Below are 20,404 nucleotides of genomic sequence, written 5' to 3'. Positions count from 1 at the left end.
ACATCCCATAAACCTGAGGTACAGTCACACAAATACACATCACTCATGAGCAGAATACATGTTTGTTGTTGTTTGGCCTTCCTTTTCAAAGAGGATCAATTACATCATCAATAATGCTTGTGAATTAGATTTAAATGAGACGGAATTGCACAAAATCATCAGCCTCACTCTCTCTTCAGAGTCATCAAAGTCAACCAGCAGGGCAAAAGCCAAGTTCTCATTTACCACTCTTAAGGGAGAAGTCTTCACATTTGGTGTAGACATTCCCTGTAACTCCTAACAGATTTGAAGTCTAATGCAGCTACTCCTTGGATGCAGTAGATCTGAGCCAGTTATCCAGCTGAATTCTCAAACTTCTTTAAAATTCTCCTATTCACAGTTTTACACTCTACTTTGCTGCCAGGGATCACCTTCCTTGGAGTTGTTTCCTTTGCTTTGAAGAAATCTAAGTTATCAACAATCTGAATAACTGTGTCTCTATATGTCTCTGCTCCCTGACAGCTGCAGTGTTCTCTACTGGTTTGGTAGTTTACCTTCAATCCAACATGACCAGTGAGCTTGATAATTTTTCCTAATGTCAGACTCTCTCAAACTTCCCAGCTATTAAGCATTTAACGTTCTAAGGAGCATGACTCGTTGGGGTGCTCAGTCAAGTTTATACTTCATAAAATGCTCAAGGCACAGATGCAGTTCTATACTTAATGTGATAACCTCATTAATCCCTTCAAATTAAATCCTGGCATTCCTATGATTCTGTTACCTGAGGAACACCTTACCTAATATAAACACACAGACACACAGACACACACATATTATGCAGAATAAATATAAGGAAGTTTGGAAGGGAGAACATTAACAGGTAGAGGGATCAGAACATGTAGAAAGCAGTAATTGAGCTCAGATGTGAAAAAACTGGAGATACTGAGATATGAAGGGTAAAAATGAAATGTAATCTGGATATAAAGAATGGGTAAAGGCATGGAGATAGAAGATAGAGAATCTTGAATGCAGAATTATATTGTTCCAAGTATTGCTGAAGTCATGATGCATGTCAGAAGGAAAGTAATGTGTAAGATTAAAAATGTACTTTTGAAGCTATTTAAAAGCCAAACCAATGAGTTTATATTTGATCTTAAAGGTTACAGAGAATTCTAAGACTCTTTTGCAGGTTATCAAACCGTGCATCCCTTTTGATCCGGCAGTGGTTTTATGGAGCCCATATCCCAAAGAGATCATAAAGGAGGGAAAGGGACCCATATGTGCAAAAATGGTTGTGGCAGCCCTTTTTATGGTGAAAACTGAGTGGATGCTCATCAGTTGGAGAATGAATAGTTGAACAAGTTGTGGTATACGAATGTTATGGAATATTACTGTAATATGAGAAAGGATCAGCAGGATGAATACAGAGAGGCTTGGAGAGACTTATAAGAACTGATGGTAAGTGAAATGAGCAGAACCAGGAGATCATTGTACATGGCAATAACAACATTATATGATGATAAATTCTGATGTATGTGGCTCTTTTCAACAATGATACCATTCAGACTAGTTCCAATGGTCTTGTGATGGACAGAGGCATCTGCACCCACAGAGAGAGGACAGTGGGAACTGAATGATGATTACAACATAGCATTTTCACTTCTTTTGTTGTTGCTTGCTTGATTTTTATTTTCTTTCTCATTCTTTTCCTTTTTGATCTGATTATTCTTGTGCAGCAAGATAACTGTAAAAATATGTATGCCAATATGGGATTTTACATATATGTTTTATGTGTGACTGATATTGGATTACTCGCCATCTAGGGGAGGGGGTGAGGAGAAGGGATAGGGAAATTGGAACACAAAGGTTTGCAGGGGTCAATGGTGAAAAATTATTCTTGCATATGTTGTGAAAATAAAAAGCTTCAATAAAAAAAAAACAAAAAAAGATGCTTTTTCTATGAATTTGCTGAACATAAGCATATAAATGTATAAAGAAGAACAATAAAGAGGATTTTATATGGAATTTGTCTTATTGCTTAAGTTATTTTAAGGATTATATTAAACTTAGATAGTACCAAAAATGGTTTCTCATTTGCGTTTCCTTCTCAACTTCCTTTATCTTTCTTCTATTTTCTAAAGTTTCATTAACATTGTTTTCTTCCCTTTCTGTATCATTGTCACTATTCACTAAGTACTCCCTCCCAATAGCTCTTTCTTACTCAATGGAAGTTCTCCCTCTTGCCATACAGTCCAGCAAAATAATGTACTTTGTTCATGTTTAAAAACGTATGTTCCATTCTGCTATGTTCTCTCTGCCATGAGATGGGAAACATCATCAGTCTTCTGAAGTTATGATAGGTCATTGCACTGATTAATTCATAATCTTAGGTCTTTCAAAGTCGTTTTCACTTGTATTATTATTTTACTTGTGTAAAAGATTCTCTTGGCTATGTTCATTTCATTCTGCATCAGTTCATAGATGCCTTCTAAAATGTTTGTTAATATAAAGCAATCAGTGGAGGCTTGTGAATTTAGAATTATGCAAAGAATATAGCTAAAATGCCATCTTTGGATCAGAAACTTGATTACTGGGGCTTTTATCTCAAAGAAACTATAAAGTCTCTATATAAAATAAATATTTATAGCAGCACTTTTTTTCTAATAACAAAGAACTAGAAACAAAGTAGATTGAGGAATAGCTAAACAAACTATAATGCATGAATATAATGGGATATTACTGTGCTGTAATAAATAATATATGTGATGAGTACAGAGAAGTACAGAAAATCTACAGGAACCAATGCAGTGAATTAAGCAGAACCAAGGAAACAACATACATAAAACTATAACAATGTAGATGGAAAGATCATACACTAAAAAACCAAAAGTTATCATAACAAAATTATAAAAACCAAGCATGACCTGGATAAAGATAAATGAGAAAATACTTCCAAGCCTGCCCCTTTGTGCATGTGGGAGGTCACAGGTGTTATACATTGAACATGTTTTTGGACTTCTTCAATGTATGGATTAGTTGTGCTGATTTTTTTTCTTTTAAAATGTACTAGTTGCTATATTGAAGGGGAGAAGGGAAAAGGTTATTGGAAATAACTGAAACAGAAGATGTAAGAAACAGAAGATAACAATAAAATCTTATTTTAAAAAATAGTACATCAGTGCGCCTGTCATTCCACTGCTTCTCCAATGATTTCCATTTTCATTTTTTGTCATCTGTGCTAATCTGTTGAGTAAGGAGTAGAAACTCATGGTTGTTTTAAACTGTATTTCACTGATTAATGATTCACTTTCTGTCAATTTTCTCAATAGCAGCCTTGACAACCAACTCACCCTTAGAGAAATTAACTTGTGTGTGTGTGTGTGTGTGTGTGTGTGTGTGTGTATGTATGTGTGTGTATATATATATATATATATGTGTGTGTGTGTATATATATATATATATATATATATATATATATATATATATATATATATGCATCACTTCTACATCCCTTGGATATCAATCTTTTATCAGAGATATTTGGGGGGAAATTATTTGGTTTTTTAATTATGATTCCCACAGTGCTTAGGATGGTTATGGCCTATAGTAGGCGCTTAATACATATCTCCTTCGTCATTTAATCTTCTAGAATATGTCTTAGTTTAAATGTTGATAGTTGCATTTGTTCATTTGAAAACTACCTTCCTTTGATTTATGAGAATTTGAAAATTTTATGTTTTTATGCTTGTACCACCTTGAATATCAAACTTTTATGAGATTGTTGTAAAAATTATAATTCTAACTGCATTTTGCTTAATAAAAAAACTACATTTTACATAACTGAAAACATCTATTTTATCTAATGTGATGCCCTTTATCCCTTAAAGATTCTTCCCTATCCATGGTTATGAAGAAGATCTCCTCTCCCTGTCAACTGACATGGCCTTTTGCCATCATGCCTCAAGCTGCCTTCTCAACCCTGCAACTTTCCTCATTGCTTAGGGCCTTTTCATCCTTGCCAATCCTCTTCTCCCATTGGTGAATTCCTTCCAGAGCTCCATTTTAAGGATGCTCCCAGACCAACCATGCTTCATTTCCCTCCTGATTGGGCTTTCAACTCTCCATCTTACTCCTTTGCAGATATTTTGTCCATCCCACTTCCTTTTCAACTTCATTTGATGTGCTTCATCTTCCATTTGAATGGATATTCCTTGAGGGCAAGGAATATCTTCCTCTTTGCTTGTATTTGTATCCCTAGTACTGAGTACAGTGCTGATACACAAAGTAAATGTATAAACAATGCTTCTTGCCAGCCTGCCCTTCTCCTCTTATCCATCTATGATATGAACTTTTACATCCATCTGGATATATGTCATGTATACCAGCTTACTGTGGTCTATGAAAGGAATGCTCATTTAACCAAGGATTTTTAACCTGAAAAACACTAACTTTAAAAAATAAATATTTTACATAAATCTTTTCTATATTTTATAATCTTATATATTTCATTTTATGCATTTAAAAACATAATTCTGAGATGAGGGCCACAGGTTTCACCAGACTAGTTGCCAGAGTGGCCCATGACACCAAAAAGATGAAGAACCTCAGTTACTTTCATGGCTTTCTAGTTTTCCCAGAATTATTTTTGTTAAATAGGAAACTCTTACTCAAGTCAGTAGTGTGCTTGTGTTTATCAAACACCATCCTACCCTGTTTGATAGCTTCTGGGTCTTATTTGCCAAATCCATTCAATTAATCAACTTTTCCATGTTTTAGCTAATCCCAAATAGTGAACCCCATTTTACAGAGGAGGAAATTGGGATGTGAAGAAATTAAATTACTTTCTCATAATCATCAGAGTAAAAAGCATAAAAAGTAGGAGTAAAACCAGGACTTCATGAATCTGAGTCCAGTACACTATCCATTATGCAACACCACCTCTTGGGGAAAGACATTTGCCCTTCTCTTCTAAAAGAAATACAATTTTCCTTTTCTTCCTGCCCACTCACGGATAGGATCACAGGAGCTGGATTGGCTTCCCAACAGCCAAGTGAAGAGCTAAGTATATACCAGTCATCTCTCTATATGTTACATGGCTGTTGGAATTGTAAAGGATGTAAAACAGAAGAAGAGAGCAAATAAAGGAATGCTCCTTGGGAGCCACAAGGAGCAACTGGAACTTGGGGGAAAAGGAATCTAGTTGCTGTCTTGTTGGGAGTATAAAGGGAAAGGCGCTTTCACTCGGCATGATCAGCATCCTCCACTATGTCTGTGGTGTTGCTGACATCTACTCTCTTCCTTGTCTCTTTCCAAGGAAAATGCCTATAGGAATCTGCTCAATAAACTGGGTTGCATGAAATTGTGCAAAAAGTATTTACTTAGTATTCACCATGCAAAACTAACTGCTAGAGCTGTCACCTTTGTCAGTGCCAGATCATTGTCATTTATTGTATTTCAAATGTAAAAGTGTCCCCCAATGGCTATAATTGTACCATCCTAAGAAGGTACCATTTCTATTCAATAAAGTAGCTAGTTGCCATTCACTGCTTTCCACCACACTATGAAAATTTTACCTTCTGAGATATTGTTCCTTCCTGTATAGTGCTATGTTTAAGTAGCATGTAGCTAATTAAGGGTATAACCACAAATATATCTCAGTTTCCTGAGCTTTTTTAATTTCTCCCAGCCACATGCATTGAATTTTATGTTTTGTTAGGCTGATTCTCGATGCGTATATTGCTCAAGAGTTGGTATATGCTGCATTTTTATTTAGCTTAAACCCAGTGCTTAGCAAATAGCAATTTGAGTAATATGAACAATGATAAAAAAAAATCATCAAGAACTTATGAGCTAGCAATTATTTTGCACGAAAAAAAAGTGAGCCAGAATACTCACGTGTTATCTGTTTTGTGCTATTGCAAGCAAACCTAGTTGGGCAAGTCCCACCTGCTAGAATATAGTTCTGCTGCTATCTTCTTTCTCAAGTTTTTTTCTGTCTTTGTATAATTATCTCAAAGTATTGCGTATTCTAGTTCTTTGCTCTTTCTTGCATGCAGAACATGTTTCCTACAATCTGTTCTCTTTTCCCAGAGTGTCTTTCTTAAAGAAATCAGTTTACACTGACACTGAGTAGACAGTAAAGAAGTCCTGCTGGGTGCCCTCACCGTAACCTGATTTCCTTCCTATTTGTTCCATGGGAAATGGTTACCTGCAGTGTTTAAACACCCTTTTAGAGTGCTGATTCTGAACTAAACAACTGAAAAAGCATACAAGAATGGGATTTGGAGGATCACTGGGAATGTTAGAACTCCTGCTCAAAGCATTTCTGAATGGCCTTCCAAGTTATTTTTATATATTGACTGTAAATTTTGAACATCAGAAATTAAAAACCTGTGCCCCAAGCATGAGAGGCCATGAAAAGCATGCCCCATCGTGGAGGCATATGCCCAATTTTTTAACTTCTTATTCAAATAAAAGTAATTCCTACAATTCTAAAACAATAGGACTCATCTCTAAAGGCCTGTCTTTTTCTGTACGCCAAGAAAGAGCAGAGAGATAAAATACATGACACATACGTCTAAAGAGTTCTTGAAATGCCACTGAGAAGCTTGGTGGTGTACCAGACCAAAAATTCTCAGAGAACTCTTCAGTTATCCACAAAAGGAAGACGGACGGAGTTGCCTTTTCTCACTTAACGTTCCTGAAGAAGAACTAATCACTGAATTGGTCTCCTCTCTATGCTAGGCTCAATGGAAAAGCCAAAAATTGAATGAATCAATGAACACAGAGTAACCTGGCAACAAGGTGAGCTCATATGGTGTTACCTTCCTCAGGATCTTTCTGAACAGTAAGTTTGCCTTGCACACGGGCTGTCAATCAATTGTCAATCAAACTATTTCACAATAGCAATAAGTCTACATATGCTGAAAAGACATTTGAGGAAGCAACTAAAAAAGGCATGGATTCTCTCCATCCCTTCTAGTTCCAGGTCTTTGATCTTCCCCAGCAGTCCAGCTGAGCTCACAAAGCTTTTCTCCTGTGACAGAGCCAATACTTTAGATAGACAAGATATCTAGCTATCTAAATGGGGCAATAAATATACAATAAAGGGCATTAATTGAACTACCTTTTCAGAAATGTATATATTTTATTGCCGAAAAAAATCAGCTCTTCAGCCATGTAGATTTAGCCATATAGATTTCTTTGGTTGAGTCAAATAAGATACAGAGGCCCAAACCTCCCCTGCTTACTAGAGCATGCTAAGGATTTGTACTACCTCTGAAGAGCATCCACCAAAGAAAGATTTCCTACCCGAAATTTTGAGAGACACGGCTTTCTGTCCCAATGGAACAGATACATTATCTATGAATGATACACATGTATGGCAAGTGGTGCCTTTGCACTAAACTAAATTGCCAGCAAAAGTGACAGAACCAGGGATACAATTGCACAATAATATCAATATTGCAAATATAAACAACTGTGAACTATTTAGTAAACTCAGATCAATTGCAATTACCCACCAAGAACTCATGATGAAAAATACTGTTCACATCCAGATAGGGAACTGATGGATTTAGAATGCAGCCTGAAAAGGTTTTTCTCTTTCTTTTTCTTGCTTTTGTGGGGAACATGGCTAAGGCAGAAATTTGTTTCAGGAGGTTCATAAAGGAACACAAACAATATTGATGATTTTCAAGTTCATGATAAAATATTTTTAAAAAACCACTGGATTTCCTGGAACCTATAACCAAACAAAAGCACTGGATATAATATTTCAAGAAATCATAAAAATAAATTTGTGCAGAACTATTAAATCTCCAGTATAAAGTGAAACTAGAAAAAAAATCCAGTGATAGCCTCTTTAAAAAAAATCTAAATTAAACATAACCAGAAAGGATCCAAAACTTCTAAGTCAAATAAAAAAGTACTGAAAGCAACCAAGAAGAAAGAGGTAAGTAACAAAGCACCCAAGTCAAGATCATACAAGATTTTGTATCAATTACTATAGCAGATAAGAAATCTTGAAATATAAGATACTCAAAAGAGAAAAAGTTTATAACTAAGAAAAATACACTGCAAAACTTAGTACTAATATTATAGGAAAAAGCAGATACTTTTAACCAAAGCCTTCTGTTGGGAAAAAAAAAACCAGCTAAGTAGAATTTTTGAAATGTAAATCCAAGATATGAAAAAGATTTTTAAAAATTAAATAAATTTTTAAAATGATCAAATGCTTACAGTCTAATAGGGGGAGAAAAGACCATTCAAACTTTTCAAGGGTCAAAGGCTAACTGAAAACCTAGGTGCAGTTTGGGGCTATTTTGTTTTAAGTAAATAAGGAAAATGGTGGAGAAAAGAAATATACAATGGTAAAAATGAAGAAGAAAAGGGAAAAATTTACTGTGTATCAAAAATGGGCTGCACCAAAAAAAAAAAAAAAAAAAAAAAGTCTATAAACATAAAGGTGAATATGGGAGTTACAGGCTTATCTGAATCTCACTCTTATCTGAACCAGATAAAGGAACATTAAATACAGCACACTTGCAATCACATTACCCACATACACACAGAATTTAGATTAAAAAGATATTGAAATTTAAGTCACTAAAAGAAATTCAGGGGATTGGATTAGGTAACCTCTAAGAGTCTTTCCAGCTCTGGATCCAATCATAATGCATTATTTCCAGACCATCTAGCCAAATAGCTACTTTCATCAAAATACTCAATTCTGTACACAACACAGATTTGACAATTTTATATACATCCCTCTTTTTTCTGTTTTTGTATATAGAAATGTTAAAGTGTGTAGATTTTTTCAAGTTAATAATAAAAATATATTTTTAAAAAATCATTAGATTTCCAAACAAAAGCATTGAGCCTGGAGTTAAGATGATCTCAGTTCAAATACTGTCTCGGACTCTTAGGACCTATGTAATCCCCCAAAATTACTTAGTCTCTGTCTGCCTCAGTTGCCTCAACTGGAAAATGTGAATAACAATAGCACCTACCCTATATCCTGTTATAAGGATCAAATGAAATAATATTAGTAAAGTGCTCAGCACATGTGGAACACATGGAACATATTTTCCTTTCCTCTTCACATATATGGCCAGGCTATACATTTTGATGGGTGCATGCCGAGGGGACACCTATTAAGACTGGTGCACTCAAATCAGTGAGTAACTTGGGCTTGGTGGACCCTATGTTCTGAACATATTGTGCAGTGTTCCCCACTGGTCTTACATGACAAATAGTCCTCTGCTTGTCTTGTGCTTGCCAAGAACTGGTTTTACAAGCATCACCTGGTTGCTAAGTGTGGCTCCAACAGGCATACAGATTTTGCTCTGCATTTCTTTACTAAGCTTGTGGATTCTGTTAGGCACTGTTCTGCTAGGCGTGTGACTGCAGAGCTTCTCTTCATTGTCAGCATCTGGATTGCAGCTGGAATTTCCACCTTATGCCTAATGTCTCCCCTAACCCCATAAGAAGAAGGGTGGCTTCTACCATGTCTCTCAGCTTAGAAACAAAAGGTTTAAGCTTCAACTATCTCAGTGAAAAAGGCAGGCACTCACATACTCTGATATCAACCAGTAAAAGCAGCAGGATATAATAAAAGGAATCTATTAGTCCGAAGTCTTAGTTGGGGCACTTTTCTTTCTAAACCTGTGGTCCTTGAACTTAAAAACACATTGAAAGCTGTATCCATGTGGTTTCTTTTTATAATCCAATATATTTTATTTGATATTTCAGCAACATTTTTATGAGCAGGCATCTACAGGCGTCACCAAATGATGGCAAAAAGAGATTGCAAAAAAGATTCAGAGCTCATAATCTAGAAAAATCTTCACCTCTAGAATTCCAGCCACTTAACTAAGCAGAACTTTAGTACAACTCTGAAACGCTGAACCTTCTTCTGGCTCATCAGGAATAATTCCTTCAGAGACAAAAGCCTAGGGACACAAAGTCCTCATGAATTTTACATATAAATACAACTATAAAATATATGTGCATATACATATGTATGTATGGGTACTTATATATACAAATGCATATGCACACAAAAGAATGCGAGTAAATGTGTACATATGTGTAATGTGTGTGCATGTATTGAAATGTGTACAAGTACACATCTGTTACATGTATGTATGAATATACAATTATGTATGCTCCTATACATCCATGCACAAGCATGAGATGTATAAGTCCTGCCTATAAATACATGTAATGTGTGCTTTCACACATATACATGTATATTGCATACAGATAATTTGTGTGGTATTTATATCTATATATGCATATATGTATATATGATGATACATATAAATAAATATGCAAAGAGGTATGTATGTGATGCATAAATATACATTTAGATGTGCATGCATTATATATCATGTCTACACATGATAAACAATGCACACACATATATGCATGCATACATATATGAATATAGAAAGAGTCTTGAGCTTGGACCTGTGGTAAAATGGGCAAACTTTTAAAATACTCTCATGGAGAAACCATTCTTGTCAATGAGTGTACTAGAGGCCTCCAGGGCAACTGCAGCACTTAGATGAATATTGACTTTCAAAAGTCCCATATTTAATATTGTTTCTACAGTAACCTGAGTAAGGAAGTCCAAGCTCAGTACAAAAATGAAGATAAAAATATATTAACAAAAAAAGATACTACTGTCTTTGGCACATTCTTCTCATTCCATTAACTACATGTCAGGTTTTTATGCTAATGGCATATTTGATTAATCATCATTACGGCTTTTTATGGTTTTGCCACATGGCTTCGACTGGACCACCTTCAGACTTAAACCAGATCCTTTCTTTTTTGCACTCATGAATGCACAAGCCATGTTTGAGTTTTATAAGCACACCCCCAGTTATTAACCACCCTCAAAGATAAGCATATCTATAGGATGAAAGTCCCAGTTTCAATTTTGAAAAGCTCTTTCAAGATAAATAATTCTCCCTCATGTCCAATAACTTCATGGGAAGAGTGAAGTCTGTAAGATAACAAAGGATAAATTGTCCGTATCTGGGTATTGCTTCTAGAAGCTAAGTTTTACAAAGAGAGGGCAAAGTTTTAATCATACCTTTTTTCTTCTTTCACCCTATTCTTTCCTTCCTCAAGAGTTTTTTTTTTGTTTGTTTTTTGCCTTCTCATTAAAGCTACAATTGAATTTTAAGTAGGGATCGTTTTAGGAGGCTCCCCTTCTTTATTAGCCTATTTCAAACACTGGAATTTTATTACTTAGATTTTCAAACGTTAAGTCAAGTTTAGAAAATTTAAAAACAATTATCTGGTCTGCCATTTCCTACTGATATATTAATGTACTGCCTATTTGGACTCAGATTCTCCAAAGATCCCCGATTTCATAAGAAAGTGGGTATTTTTTTCCATCAACCCATCAGAAGCCCAGTGGACCTCAGGAACAACAGAAATGCAACTAGGGAGAATTGTTTTTGGAGACACAATAACTGATACTTACCAGGTGTTTCAGCACAGGTGAGTCACTGTCTTACTGAGCCTCAGTATTCTCTTCTGTAAACTGTATTAAAAAAAAAGATGTTACAGGTTATTCTTGTGAAAAAAATCATTCTGTAAACATTTTTACAATACTTTAAGGACCTAAAATTTCATCATCAACAAAGACTTGCTTCATAGATACATATAATCACATTTCCCTGGAAAGTATAATGATCCTTGGGGCTAACTGTAGTAAGAAATTTAATCATTCTGAAATCAATGTATTAATTACTTTCTCTGAACTAAGAAAAACTTTGGAGGGTCTTATAAATATGAGTTATTATTACCAATGTCCAGTTCCTAGTAAATATTCCTGTACACCTATATAGCTATGATCTAATCAATGTGGAGACATTCTGCCACTGATGAACGTCAAAACTTGTCTAAAACCAACTCTAAGATACCACTATACACCTCTCAGATTGGCTAAGATGATAGGAAAAGATAATGATAAATGTTGGAAGGGACTTGGGAAAACTGGCACACCAATACATTGCTAGTGGAGTTGTAAAATAATCCAACCATTCTGGAGACCAAATTGGAACCATGACCAAAGGCTATCAAAGTGTGCATATCCTTTGATCCAGCTACTAGATCTGTCTCTACTAGATCTATATCCCAAAGAAATCATAAAAGAGGGGAAAAGATTTATGTGTGCAAAAAAGCATATAGTAGCCATTTTTGTAGTGGCAAGGAACTGGAAACTGAGTGGATGCCCATCTGTTGAGGAATTTCTATAAGAAAAGATCCACAGGATGATTTCAGAGAGGCCTGGAGAGACTTACAGGAACTGATTCTGACTGAAGTGAGTAGAATCAGGAAAACGTTGTACACAGCAACAAGATTACATGATGATCAATTCTGATAGACTCGGTTCTTTTCAAAAATGAGGTAATTCAGGCCAATTCCAATAAACTAGTGATGAAGAGAGTCATCTGCATCTAGAAAGAGTACTGTGGGGACTGAATGTGGATCATAACATAGTATTTTCATTTTTTGTTGTTCTTTGCTTGCTTTTTTTCCCCTTTATTTTTTCCTTTTTGATCTGATTTTTCTTGTTCAGCATGATAAATATGGAAATATGGATAGAAGAATTGTACAAGTTTAACATATATTATGGAAGGAGACAAATTTGGAAGGCTTTGCAAGAGTGAATGCTGAAAATTTATCTTTACATATATTTTGAAAATAAAAGCTATTTATAAAACATATTCATAAAACAAAAAAAAATTATCTAAACCCGAAGGCCAAGATTTGGGCTATATAGACTCAACTAAACACACAATACTAGATTTTCTGAGGACAGTAAAATCAAAAATGTGAAGAAGGAGAATACAAAGATGATTCTCCATTGATTTATTCAAACAAGTGATCCTATCCCATCTAAAATAAAGTATTATAAGATATTTTGCTACATTAATCAGGTAAAAAGAAGCGATCAATCTTGATCATATGCTTGAGACTAAATACAAAAAAAATACTTACAACTAAAGTTACATAGGGAAAAGGCTTGGCCAAGCCCTAGGGTCATCTATAAATTCTCAAAGTAAGAATGGAGTCATTCTAGAGTTTGGAGCAAGTGTGATAAATCTCTTGAGGAGGAATCTAGTTCAGACTCAGTCTTCTTCCCCTATTCTGCTTTGGCCAGAGAAAGTTATTTTGAACTCCAAAGGGTTGAGGGCCTAATGGATTTCTTATCAGTGTCTTAAGAACACATTAGGATTAACAGGTGGCAGTTAATGTATTGAAAATCAAAGGAAGACTAGATGCAGATTCATAGTAGTTCTATAAGGATTTTAACAAAGAAGCAATATCATGCCTGAACAGAATTTCTTGAGCATTCCATTAATGGGAGGAAATGACTTCCAGCAACCTGGACATTTCCCTTTTGAACAAGCTCCATCATAGCATGAGTCCACTTTCTCCCTGGCGCTCTGTACTTGTGGGGAAACATATCACAGGATTTGGGGAGGATATTTTGTACTAGCTGTCCTTAAACAAAATTAGTAAATACCCTGTTCTAAAAGCTACATCACTGAGAGAAATTATAGCTTTCCTTGCTCAGGAACCCAACTAATCTGTGAAAGGGGGATTCTAGATTAAGATATCCAGAAAGATAGATAGATAGATAGATAGATAGATAGATAGATAGATAGATAAATAGATAGATAGATAGATATGTAGATAGATAGGTAGATAGATAAATGCTAAAATGAAATAAGGGAGTTGGACTAAACTACATCTAAGATTCTTTCCAGTGCTGTGGTGATAGGATTTAGAGCTAGAAGGGACCTTAAAGGTCATTTAGTCCAATCTCCTTGTTTTTAAAAGGAAGATAATTAGGAGAGCACAGTCAAGATGGAAGAGAAAAAGCAGGAACTCGCCTGAGCTCTCTCCAATTCCCCAACAACTTTAAAATAACACCACAAAATGAATTCCAGAGCAGCAGAACCGACAAAAGGTCAGGGAAGGAAACTTTTTCAGCCCAAGACAATTTAGGAGGTCATCAGGAAAGATCTGTCTCATTGGTGATGGTCAGGCCTGGTGCTAGAGGATAAAACTGGAAAAAGAAATGAGAGTGATACAGGAAAATTATGAAATAAGAGTCAACATCATGGGAAAACACTGAAGAACATAAAAACTTAAACAAAATTGACCAAATGTAAAAGAGGCACAAAAATCCACTGAAGAGACAAACTTCTTAATAAGCAGAGTTGGCCAAATGGAAAAGGAAGCACAAAAATTCGCTGAAGAAAATCATTCCTGAAAAATTAAAATTGGACAAGTGAAAGCTAATGATTCTATGAGACATTGAGAAACAACAAAATGAAGTCAAAGACTGAAAAAAAAGAAAATGTGAAATATTGCATTGGAAAATAACTAGCCTGGAAAACAGATTCAGAAGAGACCACTTAAGAATTTTTAGTCTACCTCAAAACCGTGATCAAAAAGAGCTTAGATATATTTCAAGAAATTATCAAGGAAAACTGTTCTGATATTCTGTAATCAGAGAGTAAAATGGAAATTGAAAGATTCCACCAATCACCTCCATAAAGAGATCCCAAAATGAAAAGTCAAATTACAGAGCTCTCCAGTCAAAGAGAAAATATTATAAGCAGCCGTAAAGAAATATTTTAAATATTGTGAAGCCACTGTCAGTATAACAAAAGATTTAACAGCTTCTACATTAAAGGATCAGATATGATATTCAGGAGGGCAAAGAAACTAGGATTACAATAAAAAATTCACTTACCCAGAAAAACTGAGTATAATTCTTTGGGGAGGGGGGGGAGGGGGTTGAATGTTATTTAATAGAAAAAAGGACTTTCAATCAATCCTGATGAAAAGATCAGAGCTGAAAAGAAATTTTGACTTTCAAATACAATATTCAAGATAGGCATGAAAAGGTAAAGAGGGAAAAGAAATCATGAGGGATTCAATGAGTAAAATGTTTACATTCCTATAGGGAAGATGATACTTGTAGCTACTAAAAACTTTATCATTACTAGGGTGGTTAGGAGGAGTATACATAGATAGAGTATATGGGTATGAGTTGACAATAATGGCATGATTTAAAAAATAAAATGAAGGGGTGAAAAGAGTGATGAACCAGGAGAAAGGGTAAGGGAAGGGGAGAATGGGATAAATTACCTCACACAAAGGAGGCACAAAAAGAAGAGCTTTTATAGTGGAGAGAAAAATGGAAGGAATGGCAGGCAATATTTGAACTTAATTCTTATTGAAATTGGGTCAAAGAGGGAAAAAGACACACAGTTGAACATAAAAATCTATCTTAAACTTTAGAGAACTAGGAGGGCTAGTAGAAGGGAGGGAAGATTGGGGGAGGTAGTAGTCAGATGCAAAACAGACTTTTGAGGAAGGATAGGGTAAAAGGAGAGAAAGAGATAGATAAATAGGGGACAAGAAGGGAGGAAATAGTAATCATAACTGGGGAATATTAATGGATGAACACATCCATAAAACAGAAGTGAATAGAATAAGGGATTAAAAAAAAAAGAATCTAACAATATGTAGTGTACAACACACTTGAATAGAGACACACAGAGTAAAAATAAGGGGCTAGAGCAGAATCTATTATGCTTCAGCTGAATAAAACAAGCAGGAAAAGCAATCATGACCTCACATAAATGAAAAGCAAAAAGAGATCTAATTAAAAGAGATAAACAGGAAAACTACATTTTGCTAAAAGGTACCATAGACAATAAAGCAATATCAATACCAATCACAAATGAACCAGATGGTAAAGCATCCAAATTCTTAAGGAAAACTTAAGTGAGCTACAAGAGGAAATACAGTAAAACTATACTAATGAGGGAATCTTAACTTTTCCCTCTCAGAAATTGATAAATCTAACCACAAGAAAAAGATTAATGAAATTTTAGAAAAATTAGATACCTGACCATGTATTAGTGCATAAAAATCTGCATAAAGATCTCATAAACAAATGCAAAAAATCAGAAATATTAAATGTACACTTTTCAAATTATAATGCAATAAAATTACATTCAATAAAGAGCCATGGAAATATAGATTAAAGAAAACTATAGCCCAATTTTCCTAATGAATATTAATGCAAAAAATTTAAATAAAATACAAGCAAGGAGATTATAACAATATGTCACGAAGATCATATACTATGATTAAGTAGAATTTATAACAGGAATAAAAGGCTGTTTTAATATTAGGAAAAGTATTAGCATAATTAACCATAACAATAACAAAAACAACAAAAATTATATTATTATTTCAACAGATGCAGAAAAAGCTTTTGAGAAAATTAACATTCATTCCTTTAAAAACACAAGAGAGTACAGGAATAAATGGATCTTTTCTAAAAATTTTAAGTTATAACTAAAACCATCAGCAAGCATTATCTGTAATGGCTTAGATAAGCTAGAAGCCTTTCTGATAAGATCAGGGATGAAGCAAGGATGCCCGTTGTTACCACTAATAACAATAGTTATTCAATATTGTACTAGAAATGCTAGCTATAGCAATAACAGAAGAAAAAATACTGAAGGAATAGGAAAGGCAAGAAAGAAACAAAGCTATCACTCTTAACAGATTGATATGATGATATACTTAAAGAATCCAAAGTAATAAACTAAAAAGTGAATTAAAATAACTTAACAAATTTAGCAAAGTTGCAGGGTATAAAATAAGCCCACATAAATCATCATCATTTCATTACATTACCAATAAAGTTTAGTAGGAGATAGAAAGAACAATTTCATTTAAAATAACAATGATGAAGAGATATAAAAAGACAGTTTTTAGAAGAAATCAAAGCTATCTACTCATGTGAAAAATGCTCTAAATCATTACTGATTAGAGAAATGCAAATTAAAACAACTCTGGGGTACTACTTCACACTTAACAAATTGGCTAATATGACAAAAGAAAAATGACAATACCATTAACAGGTCTGTACCCCAAAGGGATCAAAAAAGAAAAATGACCTATATTTTAAAAAAATATATTTATAGCATCATTTTCTGTGATGGCAAAGAATTGTAAACTGAGGAGATGTCCATGAATTGGGGAATGGCTAAACAAGGTATAGTACATGATTGTGGTGAAATGCTATTGTGCTGTAAGAAATGACAAAAAGGATGCTTTCATAAAAACGTGGAAAGTCTTGTATGAAATGATGCAAAGTGAAATAAACAAAGCCATGAGAACAGTGTACACAATAATGGCAATATTTTTTGATGATCAACTATGAATGACTTAGATATTCTCAGCAATATAACGATCTAAGACACTTTCAAAGGACTTATAATGAAAAATGCTACTCATATCCAGAGAAAGAATTTCTGGAGTCTGAATGCAGATTGAAGTATAGTTTGCTCGTACTACATTTTTCATGTTGTTTTTGTCTGTGCTTTCTTTTACAAGAATAATATGGAAATATGGTTCACATGACTACACGTGTATAATCTATGTCAAACGGTGTGCCTTTTCAAAGAGGGGACAGAATAGAAAAAGAAAAGAATTAGAATTCAAAATTTTAAAAAATGTTAAAAACTGTTTTATATGTAATTGGAAAAATAAAGTATTATTATATGTAATTAGAAAAAATAAAATACCAAAAAATTTCCAAAAATATGAGGTCCTGTAAAATGAAATTGTTTAACCTAGGTCACTCAAGTAATAAGTAAAAGCTGGGATTTGAAATCAGGTCCTCTGACTCAAGATTCAGTGTCCTTTATATTGTCCTACTATATTGTGCTCATTTTCACCTCACTGATTCCAAACTTCTAGAGAGATTCTTGATAAGCTTGCTTTCATATTTTCAAATTGGCATGTAGAGAAGGGCACTGTAGGCAGCTAAGTCCACTAGACTTAAAATCAAGACTAATTCAAATCTTGCCTTCAATACATACTATTTGTAACATGCCTTCCTGGCAGTTACAACTACTAGCAATGTGATTCTGGGAAAGGCACTTAACATCACTCAGTCTCAGTTTTATCACCTGCAAAATGGGGATAATACTATTTACCTCAGGATTGTTGGAAGGCTCAAATAAGATATTTGTGATCCACCTGGCAACTGTTGAAATAATATACAAATGCTAAGAATCCTGGGTGGAAGGAAGAGCTTGAATAAATATAGAGGACGAGAAACACATTCCAGGAATGGTAAATGATGTGTTTTGGATAGAAAAGAGGGTTTGTAGTGAGGAGTCATGGAAAAAGGAATAGGAACTGGACATGTGATTTCCTTGTTAGAGATAACTTCCAAGTGAGGAAACTCCTCTTTCAGAAACTTAAGGCTGCAAAGAATTGCTTGGAATATGGCAAGGTTAAGTGAGATATCCAGGGACTGTGCTAATCTATAAAAGAGGTAGGACTTAAACTCAGGTCTTCCTAGTTTGGGAATTCATTTTCTATTAGTCATTTCAGTGCCCTTTTGTCCTGGTGAGGGAGCTGGAATCAAGTGACTAGTTCAGGGTCTCACAGCTAGTAAGTATTAAGTATTTGAATTAGGATTTGAAATCAGGTCCTCCTGACTCCAAGGCCAGTGCTCTATCCACTGTGCCATCTAGCTGCCCCTATGATGCCTTTCTTATGGAAGCAAAGGTTGGAAAATGTGTCTGGGGCTAGACTAGAGGCTTTGAATGACAAGCTAAGGGATTTGAGCTTGCTCCTGGATACAAAGAGTAGCCAGTAGAGATTTTTAAACAATGAGGTGTTCTAGTAGTTTTAGAGCAAGATCAACCTGGTCTCCATGCACAGGATAGGACTGGAAAGAATATTCAACTTGAAATGAGGAAGGGTGGAAAATATATTTCCTGCCTGGAAAATGTATTCCCTGGATGAATCTGGACAAATCAGATTAGCTCTCTCTAAGGGGAAACTGAGCTTCAGTTCCCTCTTTTGTAGAATTGGGATAATAATGGCATCTGCTTCCCAGAACTGCTATAGGGAGGCTCAAGTGAGACAGTACATAGAACGTGCTCAGCTAGCCATAATGCGCTTTCCAAATGGCTCTGCTGTATTAAGAAGGCCTGCCACTTGGGGAGCTATTGATGGTGACCTGAGGTAATTAAGTCTGAGTGGAAGGGTGGATGCAAGTGGTATTAAGCATAAAGAAAGAACCAGGCCTTGTGACTGTGTGGATGTGACAGCTGAGGGAGGGGAAGGGCTCAAGGATGCCTGAGCTTTCACATTTGGATGACTAGAAGAATCATTATGAAAAAAGGGCAAATTCTTCAGAGCTGGTTTGGGCTGAAAGTGGATGAACGTGGATCTAGACATGATGAGTTGGAGGGATCAGTGGTACATCCAGGCAAAGGTATCCAGCAGGTCATCAGAACTGGAGTTTGGGAGAGTGACTGGAGTTAGAGATGAAGGTTCAGGAGCCATCAGCTTAAAGAATCCATGCACTCCGGAGGACTGGGTGAAAAGCCAGGAAAAACAAAGGAAGAGAAGCTTGGGGGCTGTCAACAGACCTTTGCAGAGCTCACATGTAGATTCGTCTTGCTTGGTGCCAGAACTAGAACCAATTGCTGATAAGAGCCGAATTTTAGATTGATATAAAGGAAAGTCTTCTTAATGATGAGAGCTGCCCCCACATGGAAAGGATAGACTTTGGAGCAGGTCATGCATTTCCTCATTCATGGAGGTTGTCAAGAAGAGCCTGAATGCCTTGGGCAGAGGGGTGGTATAGAGAAGATTTTTGCTGTAAGATGAGGTAGAGCAGGTGGCTTCTGAGGCCTACAATTCAAACCCATGATCAGAGTATCTCCAAAGTGAGGAACAGTAGAGAAGTCAGACCTCAAGATAGCAGCTCGGCAGGAGGGGAGAAAGAATACTCTCTGTATGTGGAGTCACAAGACCTGGCTCCAAGCCCCAGCTCTGGCACTTCCTACTCAGATGTTCACTTCACCCCTCCTGGGTTGGTTTCCTTATCTAGAAAATGAAGGGACTGAACTAAATAACCCTGATGGTTCTGTACTGTGTCCATGGGAGTGAGGAGCAGGGAAGAGATGCAAAGGAGAGATGGGAGACTCTTCCCACACATCCCCTTTCCTAGGGAGCCACATATAGTCAGGACAGAACTGCAGCTCCCCGTGGAAATGACTTTGCCCCTATGCCAAAAGTATAAGCAGCATTGGTGGTGTAGAGGGATGAAGCCTAAAGGGACAGTACCGATGGCAGAGATGGAACAAAAGCCACAATGTCCTTACCTGTTACAAGCACTTGGCTTTTCATCTAAAGTTGCTTTTGAACATATGGTCCTTTTTTTAAAAACCAGTTTTGTAAACTGGCCACTGGACTCATTGCTAAGTTGTTTGACCCTGACAAGGAAAATTATTCTTTATCATCGCTGCTCCTGCTTACCTCATAGAAATCAAGAGCC

General features: G+C 35.6%; 1 pseudogene; it reads right to left on the bottom strand.

Annotated features, from left to right (window-relative positions):
- LOC141549263 (casein kinase I pseudogene) overlaps positions 1–20,404 on the bottom strand; it is a 99,466-nt pseudogene that overhangs the window by 28,601 nt on the left and 50,461 nt on the right.

Source organism: Sminthopsis crassicaudata, chromosome X (genome assembly GCF_048593235.1).
Source record: "Sminthopsis crassicaudata isolate SCR6 chromosome X, ASM4859323v1, whole genome shotgun sequence".
Taxonomy (NCBI): domain Eukaryota; kingdom Metazoa; phylum Chordata; class Mammalia; order Dasyuromorphia; family Dasyuridae; genus Sminthopsis; species Sminthopsis crassicaudata.
Note: the sequence above shows the minus strand (reverse complement) of the source record. Positions and strands in the feature narration are given on the sequence as shown.